Source organism: Amblyraja radiata, chromosome 4 (assembly GCF_010909765.2).
Source record: "Amblyraja radiata isolate CabotCenter1 chromosome 4, sAmbRad1.1.pri, whole genome shotgun sequence".
NCBI lineage: Eukaryota > Metazoa > Chordata > Chondrichthyes > Rajiformes > Rajidae > Amblyraja > Amblyraja radiata.
In genome coordinates this window covers 22,117,247-22,127,249 of record NC_045959.1, presented here as the reverse complement: position 1 = coordinate 22,127,249, position 10,003 = coordinate 22,117,247, and the positions used below count along the sequence as shown (strand labels likewise).

At 44.7% G+C, this 10,003-nt stretch overlaps 1 non-coding gene across 1 annotated transcript; it reads right to left on the bottom strand.

Annotated features, from left to right (window-relative positions):
- Nucleotides 1-6,707: 6,707 nt before the first annotated feature.
- On the bottom strand, nucleotides 6,708-6,896 carry LOC116972664. Its single transcript, XR_004411864.1, has one exon. It is a non-coding gene; the product is annotated as a U2 spliceosomal RNA (small nuclear RNA).
- Nucleotides 6,897-10,003: the final 3,107 nt, after the last annotated feature.

Here is a 10,003-nt window from a genome sequence, read left to right as displayed (position 1 = left end):
GGTGCTGTATTGGCAAAAACCTTTTATTACATTTTGCCACGTTGGACGCAAACTCACTGACAGTACTTGTCAATGTGTCATAATTGAAGTTATTGTTTGATCACAAAATTATAATTATTGATGTTATTACATGTTAATAAGGCTGGAATTTATTGTCTGAAGAATGACATGTTTTACTTTATGATTTACTGTATTCTCTGTGGTTTTATTGATGAATACATTTGTTGCATGGCCTCGCTTCAGATTAATTGGGTTAGGCTGCTGAGTTTTAAATAATATATTTCATCAGACTGGTAAAACTGAATGAAATAGGACCGAGAGAACTGGAGCGGGTGGGGGCTTTTGGGATGTTAGCAAATGATAAAAAGTTAATTGGTAATATGATTTTGTTTCAGGACAACCATTCTCATCATGTCACTTTACAAGTCAGATGTCAATTCCTGGAGACAGTTAATTAATTTTACACTGTGAAATTGGCTTTGGGATCCATTGAATATGATGAGACGCAGAAGTGTTTCATCTGGAGCACAAGAGGCTGCATCTCTGAGCCACGCTCTAAATCCCCAGAAGTAAATGCTCTGAATACCCACGTCAATAAAGCTGCAGGTATTAGAAACATGATTTAAATAATTAAAAGAGATATATTGTTATGACCTTGGTAGACAAAAGTGCTGGAGAAACTCAGCGGGTGCGGCAGCATCTATGGAGCGAAGGAAATAGGCAATGTTTCGGGCCAAAACCCTTCTTCAGACTGATGTAGGGTGGGGGGGGAGAAGAAGAAAGGGAGAGGAGGAGTAAGAGGGCTGAGGAAGAGCAGAGAAGGGGAGGAGACAATAAGGGCTACCAGAAATTGGAGGTCAATGTTCATGCCGCTGGGGTGTTATGACCTTCCCTGCTTCTGCGTTACAATATCACAGCTTTATCCCCTCTCCTCTGTGCAGTCTTGTCACCTGTTCATTCCCTCCCTGACCTGCTGGGTTCCTCCAGCACTTTGTGTTTTGTTCAAGATTTTAGCACCTGTCATTTATTGTGTATCCTTCTGTTACGATGATGGGGTTTCAAGCTCTCTTCCCTGTCCAGCACTAAAGGAGCACTCCATTGTTAGACACGTTAAACCATTGCGCTCAACTCGGATGTAGCAAGATCCCTGCCCATATACTGTAGCACTTAGTTATCCCCATTGTTCTGGCCAATATTTGATATCAAAGTCAAACGTAATATATTCTGCTCATTATCACATTGATGTTCAATGGTTCAATTGTGTTTTTATTGTCACATGTGTGAAGAGCAAAGGCACAGTGAAATTCATATTTCTTACAAACATCCAGAAGAGTATTGCCATACCCATACACATGCCCACTTAGTAAGTGTAGAGAAATGGTCCACTGATCCCGCAAGCATGAAGCTCTATGTTCTGGTGCCACTTTCAAAGTCCAGGCCATGCTCCAGTTCATAGGAGCCTTTGTTTTAGAGATACAGCGCGGAAACAAGCCCTTCAGCCCACTGATTCCGCACCAACCAACGATCCCCGCACTCATTAACACAATCCTACACACACTAGGGGCAATTTTTTACACACACATCAAGCCTGTACATCTTTGGAGTACATCTGTACACCTGTACATCTTTGGAGTATAGGAGGAAACTGAAGATCTCAGAGAAAACCCATGCGGTCACAGGGAGAACGTACAAACTACGTACAGACAGCACCTGTGGTTGGGGTCGAGACCGGGTCTCTAGCACTGCAAGCGCTATAAGGCAGAACTCTACCGCTGTACCATCGTGCCGCCCTGAGCTTGCTGTGCAAAATTTTGCTGAGCCACTGAGGTCATGAAATCCACACTGTCTATTATGGGAAGGTCAAAACATAATTGGTGACACATTGTGTTAATACAATGTTAATAGATATTTCGCCGAATTTCAAAATCCAGATTACAAAACATGGGGGGATTGTCCCCCACCTCTCAAAATATGGGAGGGACGTGCCCCCCCAGCCCCCTTGAGATTTCCGCCCATGGAACTTGAGGCACAACAGGCAAGCTTGAGGGTTCTTGCGGTGTTGTAGTAAACCAGTGTAGATTTCCTTCTCAAGCCATGTTTACATTAATCAAATAGATGAAACAAGTGGAGTATGATTGAGAGAAGCCTAGAGTTATAATGCCTTTGGATTTGCAGACAGCCTTGTCTATAGCAGTTGTCAGTCCATTAGCAACTACTTTTAGATGGAGAAATAAGGAACTGCAGATACACACAATGTGCTGGAGTAAAGGGCCTGTCCCACTTGGCGATTAAATAAAAAAGATTGTTAATTTTTATTTTTTTTATTTTTTATTAAAAACATTTTTTTTTAAATTAGAAGCATATGCATATCATACTCCAAACCAATACAGACTTTGTTTAACGATTACATAATATTAGTATCTAGGGTCCCGGGGTCCCAGCTATCACAATAGCTGGGGTCCTCATTTATCAATTACGTATTAACACTGCTTCTAATTGTTTATTTATATTTTTAGATAGAAAGAGGGAAGAAAAAAAAAGAAAAGTAATAAAAATAGCCAATTTAAAAAATATTTTTATTAAAAGCATATGTACAAATAGTAATAAACGACAAATTGGTTACAGTGTTTTTCCATAGCTTCAATTTTTAAAGTTTTTTTTTATGGAAAAGAAATAAAAAAAGAAAAAGATAAGAGAAACTATAAACTAATAGAAAAAATAATGCAAGAAAGAAAGGAAATTACAAATATAAAGATTGTGGAGATAGATCCGGGAGATGTTGAGTATAGTTGTTCATCCAACCCTAAACTCAAGTTTTGACTTTAATTTTGTGTTAAACTAGTTCACTTTTTTAAAAATTCAATAAATGGAGACCATATTTTAAAAAATAGTTCTGGTTTGTCAATTAAGACAAATCTTACTTTTTCCAAATGCAAGGTCTCGGTCATTTCCCTAATCCACATTTTAATTGCCGATTTTTTCGGCGACTGCCGGCATCATTGACTGACGTATCAGGTCACCGAAAAATTTGCGGCGTGATGTGACGTGATACGGCATGATGCGGCGTGACACGGCATGATGATGTATTGATGCGCGGTGTTTTTTCCAAGTATCGCAACATTTTTTTTTGTCCCCACTTGATTTGAAATGTTCAAAATCTTTTGGCGACCCTGATATGACGCCGGCAGTCGCTGAAGTGGGACAAGACCTTAACTCAGCAGATCAGCCAACATCTCTGGTGAAAAAGAATGGGTAACGTTTTGGGCCAGGACCCTTCTTCAGACTGAAAATAACAAGTCCATTTTCTTCACTGCCGTGTGCTGGGACAGCAGGGCGAAGGCTGCAGATGCCAAAAGGATCAACAAACTCATCAGGAAGGCTGGCTCCATCCCGGGGGCAGAGTTGGATTCATGGCAGGTTGTTTTGGAGGGGAGGATGCTCCTCAAACTGCGGAGCATCCTGGACAATACAACTCACCTCCTCCATGACACACTGGTCAACCTGAGGAGTACCTTCAGCAACAGATTGGTTTCACCAAGATGCAGGACAGAACACCACAGGAGATCCTTCTTCCCTGTGACTATCAAACTGTACAACGCCTCCCCCTTCTGTCGTGGGGTAGACTGAGACTGACTCCCCTCCCCCCCTCCCCCCCTCCCCATCTCCTCAATCTTTATACATCCCCAAAGCCTTTCCACTCGTCACTTTAATTCATGTTTCATGTATTTTGTGTTTTTTATGACAGTTGGCAGATTAATTTCCCTCCTGGGATAAATAAAGTTCTATCGTATCGTATCGTAAACGACTATTAAAGGTTTGGACACGTTAGACGCAGGAAACATGTTCCTGATGTTGGGGAAGTCCAGAACCCGGGGCCACAGTTTAAGAATAAGGGGTAAGCCATTTAGAACGGAGATGAGGGAAAACTTTTTCACACATAGGGTTCTGAATCTGTGGAATTATCTGCCTCAGAAAACAGTGGAGGCCAATTCACTGTATGCTTTCAAGAGAGAGTTGGATAGAGCTCTTAAAGATAGCGGAGTCAGGGGATATGATGAGAAAGCAGGAACGGGGTACTGAATGTGGATGAGCAGCCATGATCACAGTGAATGGCGTTGCTGGCTCGAAGGGCCAAATGGCCTACTCACGCATCTATTGTCTATTGTTTATTGTATTGCATCGCAGTGGGTGAGGGCGGGAATGAAGAGCTGGATGCGAGAAAAGACCAGAACCACTCAGGGTCAGCTACAAATGACCTCAGGCAGGGAAGTGCTTGGTAGGTCCATTGTTGGCTAGAGATTGTGTGACCTCAAAAGAAACAATGGAGAACTGTGGAACTGGTAAAATGATTAGGATGGAGTAAAGGGGCAAGGAAGGAGGAGGGAGGGGAGTGGAGTGTCAGATGAAGTTACTTAAAATAGTAAGATTAAACGAGAACTTACCAGTTTGAAGTTTGATCTGTATTTTATGAGGAGTTACGATGAGGGATTACGTGAAGAACCCGCTCAGTGCGCAGGCGCGGCATACTTCCAAGCAGCGGTGTGGAATCACAGATAGACACAGTTATTTGAAGTAAACATAGTAAAGATAAGGAGACATCAATTTATTAGTTTGATCCATATAATGAGGGTGGGAGCGGAGGGCACGTAATCCCTCATCGTAACTCCTCATAAAATACAGATCAAACTTCAAACTGGTAAGTTCTCGTTTAATCTTACTATTTTACTTCGGAGTCACGTGAGTGACTACGTGAAGACTTCAAAGCTCTGTGATTTCAAACCGTGTAACAGTTCATACTTCACTCGCTGCCGAAGTCATTCGAGGGAGGAAGTATGTTATCGTAATCAACCATGAATCTGTTTGTAAAAACAATAATGGTGTTATTAACAACAACAAGACCAATTGCTCCCCCGGGCTTAAATTATATATTTTTTGCAGATTCTTTTTCTGCAAACGATACAGGTTCTGTCAGTGGTTTGTTATAAAAGTTTGCAACGTATACTCCCTAGACCACCCTGCAGTAGCCAGGATGTGGTCCATAGGCTCATCCATCCTCTTAGTTACTGACGTGGAAGCTGTCCTGGTGGAATAAGATTTTATACACGTTAGTATTTACTCCAGCAACTCCCAGTACCTGCTTGAGCCACTAGAGATAGTTTAGCTCGTCACCCGACCATGAGGTTTCCTGTGGCTGACCCATAAGGCTTTTTCCTCTCCCTCGGTATTCCTTATTGTGTCGATCTCTAAGTGGGTCATGACACATAAAACGTGGTTCAGGTGGGTATGCCCGGAATTTCATGACTGGACCTGATGTTCCTGGTCTGTTCTGTTTGGCCAACCCTTGAATGGGCATGTGACACTATCTGGTGTTATAACCATGTTGTCCCATCGCAGTAGATGGGAGAGCTGGCTCTTTGTGTTGATGTAAGGCCACCAGCATGTCCATCTTCAGGGTAGGCTGTTCCAGGGTGAGTGACCTGGCTGGTGATCATCCCCTAAGGTATGTCAGGATTTCACTGACATCCCAATTTGGGTGTACCTATTTCTGGGGAATGGATTGATATACCTCTCCTGTATCTGATCACCAGTGAGCGGTACCCAAGTTGAGTAGGCTAACAGAACATGTCCTTCATTGTGGTGAAGACCTGCCAGGAGCTCCAGTACAGTTTTTTGTTATAGTTGAATGTGTAATTCCTGTTTTGGAAAACAGTGTACCATTTCTTGATGCTCCTCAGGTATGTTCCCTAGGATATGCGACAGAATGCTGTCATCAGGTTGATAGTGCTGCTGATCCAAGCACAGCAATGGTCTTCCCAATTCTGCAATTCTTTTAATGACCATGTCGAGGATCACTGGGAACCATGCTTGTGGACTTGGTCCACTGTAATTTGCGTAGTACCCGACTGATGAAGCCGTAGTACCTATTGAAGAGGTAGAAGGAAAGAAAAACATAGAGATTAGGTTCCCCCCACCCCTCAATACGCGGGAATGTCTCCATTGCCGCTGCCTTGAGATTGGTTTCATGTGACGTAAGTTAGTACGTGGTGATTTAATTGGATATAAGGAATCGATATCTGGTGTCCATATTGCTTAGTAATTTCAGCAAATATTTTTGGTTTAAATGTATGTTTACAGTATTTAGCTCACCTGATAGGTGAGTTACTGATGGTCAAACATGTTTGACGACATACGGTTTCCAATTGTTAATAAATTGTCACATAATATCGATGTTCTCCGCCCAAGTGGTTTGGTATATGCCACCACTGTGATGTTGTTATCTTATAAACGAACATGCAAATTTGGTGGATTACTGAGCAAATGCTTCACTAGAATTAAGTAAGTTAATATATAACATGTTTAAGTCAATTCATATTGGCATTAAGTATTACAAGCTCAGTAACACATCAGGACACATAAGATGTTACTCAAAACAGGTGGAAGTGTACAACCATAATCCTTCCTGCCGATAAATTCCATGATAACACTATAGATTAATCCATTTGCCCCCATATTACAGGTATGGAGATAGTTTTGAACACTAGTATCTCAGCTCATAGGAAAGGTACAAAGTTCAGTAGCTGGTAATGCTGCTATATCCCAATTACTTTGCCACGTAGTTGATTGGTGGTTAATGCACCATGACTGATAGTCTTAATGAATACCAGATAACAACGTTGTGGATGGTCAACGTAAATATCTGGATATATATTTTGTGCACCGTTCCCAGAGGCACTGCAATACTGGGTCGATGCGTGGAGTGGACGGAGCAAGCCCCTATTCCATCTCCCTGTTCCAAAATTCAATTTAATATATGGTCCCTAGATAAGGGACGTATCAGATTATTAAACTGATAACAGATACTACACTTGATCTTAGCCAAAAGGCCGAGAAGCGATGCAGCTAAAGCTGTATCCAAGGATAGTTTGTCGTTAATATATAGACATGCCATGACGGAATGTTTCTAAGTGTCAGGGCTAGTTGATTCTGGATAACTTTGACTTAAATGCCGCAACGCTCATCATGGTTACTCCATCCAGGTAATTGCGGTATATCCGAAACTTATATGAGAAGGTACTGAATAGTGTGCATCTTCAAGGTCGATGTCTACCATAAAGTATCCTTGGATCCATGGTAGTAGTTACAAATCCCATGAATGGGTATACCTGGTGAAATACTCAAGTGGTTTATCAACGATGGCGCGACATTCACCATCGTGGGAGGGTAGACCACTTGGGGTGCTTGCTGAATTGGTGGCAAGATATTAATTCTATTCCCCTTGTATTTATTTTTTGGTATATAACTACCAAGAGTGATAGCTTCCTAACCAGGCGTGATTCATCCACCCCTTGTTAGTACAACCCTTAACCTTTATGTGATGGTAGGAACCATACTTATCTGTCTTCATTGTTGTTTTCTTCGGTGTCTGGTTCCTTGTTCTTGTAGGGACGATGTTTGTTGGGGGGTGGCGCATTTTCCCCTGGGGCCTGCTGTGGGCCGTGGCCTAAAATGCTACGGGTTTGGCATGCAGGCCCCGAGCTTTCACCAGTACCATGAGGTAGACGCCCCTGGTGGACACGTAGAGGTATTGCTGTCTGGTTTAGTGTGGTGCTCATTCCAGACTCTGCCCTCTTGTGCCGAATAGTTTGAACACTTCGTCCAGTTTTTTAGGACTGGTTTGGTAAGTGCCAGGTAGCAGGATCTGTGCTTGTGAGGTCGGCGTTCTCATAGTCCTGTTAATTTCATAGATTGAGGGCAGGTTTGTGAGTTCATTTCAGAAGTTATGAGGTATACCGTTGAACAGTAGGGTCAGGTGTTTTGCCATACTACCCTGCCTTTCTGGAATGAGCAGGTGGACATGATAGCCGACGTCAGGGTACCAAATGCATTTTTAAAATATTTAGGTTAAATGCGCTGCTCAATGTATCCCCCAATAATGGCGGGCACTTTGAGTAAATGCAATTTAGGGGAGGCGTGATAAAACCAACGCCTCATGGCTACCTGTCTTGGAGAGGTTTTTTGGAAAAGACAGGTAGTAAGCTGGCCATCAGTTGAGACTGAAAAGCCATCTCGCTAGTGGTGGAGCCACATAGCGGCCACACCCAGCAGCTCTTCCTGATCCTGAACCTCAAGCATACTCCCGATATTGTTCAGCCAGTGACCCCTCTTCATGACCAGCCCAGCCACTGGTAACCCCAAAGCTAACCACACTAAGGAGGAAGCGATGGGCAGTGCCTAGGCACTGTGGAGGGTATGCCTGAACCCTCCAGCGAGACTGCCCCTCACGTAGCGTGTCTCGCAGGAGCTCCTGCTCCAGGAGCCGCTCCAGCGGCTCAGGCGGCTGTCTCTCTCCCATGCGGGTGGTGAGACGTCCCCTCCGACAAGTCGGAAGCCACCGGCCGGATGCCTCTTCGGATGGCTGAACTTCCAGCCCGCAGCTCAGGCACTAGCGGGACTGGGCTCGGCGCGGTGATGGGGATAGCGGAGCGCCCGGTAAATGTTCCTACCACCTTCTTCTGGAGCTTTTGTGCCTTGTAGTAGCGAGAGCGCCCCTCAAGCAACGCGTCTCGCAGGCACTTGCTCCGTGAGCCGCTCCAGCGGCTCAGGCGGCTCTCTCTCCCCCCGTGCGGGTGGAGAGACGTCCCGTCCGACATCGGGAACACCTGCCGGATGCCTCTCGAGTGGCTATGCATCCAGCCCGCTGCTCAGGTACTAGCGGGCTGGCCTCGGCACGGTGTCGGGGAATTACGGAACACCGGGTAACGCTCCTACCGCCTGTTGCTGCCCCCCTCCCCGATGGGAATACGTTCCTCCTTGAACGGGGGACAGTTTTGTTTCAGAGCCTTTTTCTCTGCCTGTAAAAAACACAAGCAGAAAAAAGGCTCACCTGTAAAAGAAAACCCGACCTCAGGGTACTCACCTGACGGACCGGTTCATTCTGTAACGGGAGAGCCTAACTCCCGTTGCAAGCCGCTGTTGCACTGCTGGCGTAATGCCGCGCCTGCGCACTGAGCGGGTTCTTCACGTAGTCACTCACGTGACTCCGAAGTAAAATTATAGAATTCAATGTACATACCACTAGGTTGTAAACTATCCAAGCGAAATATGTGGTGCTGTTCCTCCAATTTTTGTGTGGCCTCACTCTGGAAATGGAGGGGTCTCAGCACAGAAAGGCCAGTATGGCAATGAAGAGTTAAAATGATTGGCAACCAGGAGATCCCATAGGCCTAAGGGAAACAAGCGTAAGGTTTCAGCAAAACGGTCGCCGAGTCTCCATTTGGACTTGCCGATGTACAGGAGCCCATATTGGGAACACCGATACGATACGATGTGAAACAATAGAACTTTATTAATCCCAGGAGGGAAATTGATCTGCCAACAGTCATTAAAACAGTCATGCACGGACATTTACACCTTTGGGTTGTGGAAGGAAACCAGTGTACCCAGGGGAAACACACACACCACAGGGAGAATGTGCAAATTTCAATAGAGGTTGGGCTTGAACCAGGGTTACTGGAGCTGTGAGGCAGAAATTCTAATCATGCTCAGCCACTGTGTTGCCTCTGTGAAATGTTACTAATGGGCCTGTCCCACCTAAGCGATTTTTCAGCGGAATGCCGGCTACTGTCAAGTTGCAGGCAGTCGCCTGAAAAACCGGGAACTGGAACGGCGACTGTCAGAGTGGAACACACACACACACACATCGCAAAGACGGGGGCCAGGGCAAGCGGGGGGAGCGCTGTCTGAAATTCACACGGTGCAAAGCCAAGATGAAACAGACACACACTGCAATGAACAGGAAGGTTGGCGCTGTAATCAAGACGGCTAGCACAGTGTACGGTAAGTCCTTTAAAAAGAGGGGGGCAGAGGAGAGAGAAAGGGGGAGGGGGAGAGAAGGAGTGGAGACAACTTTTAATAAGCCATAGATTACCGGTCGGTTATCCTTTGTTCTGAAAACTCCTGCTTAAGTTTTTTCCCCCCAATGAGCCAATGAAAATACCCGGTC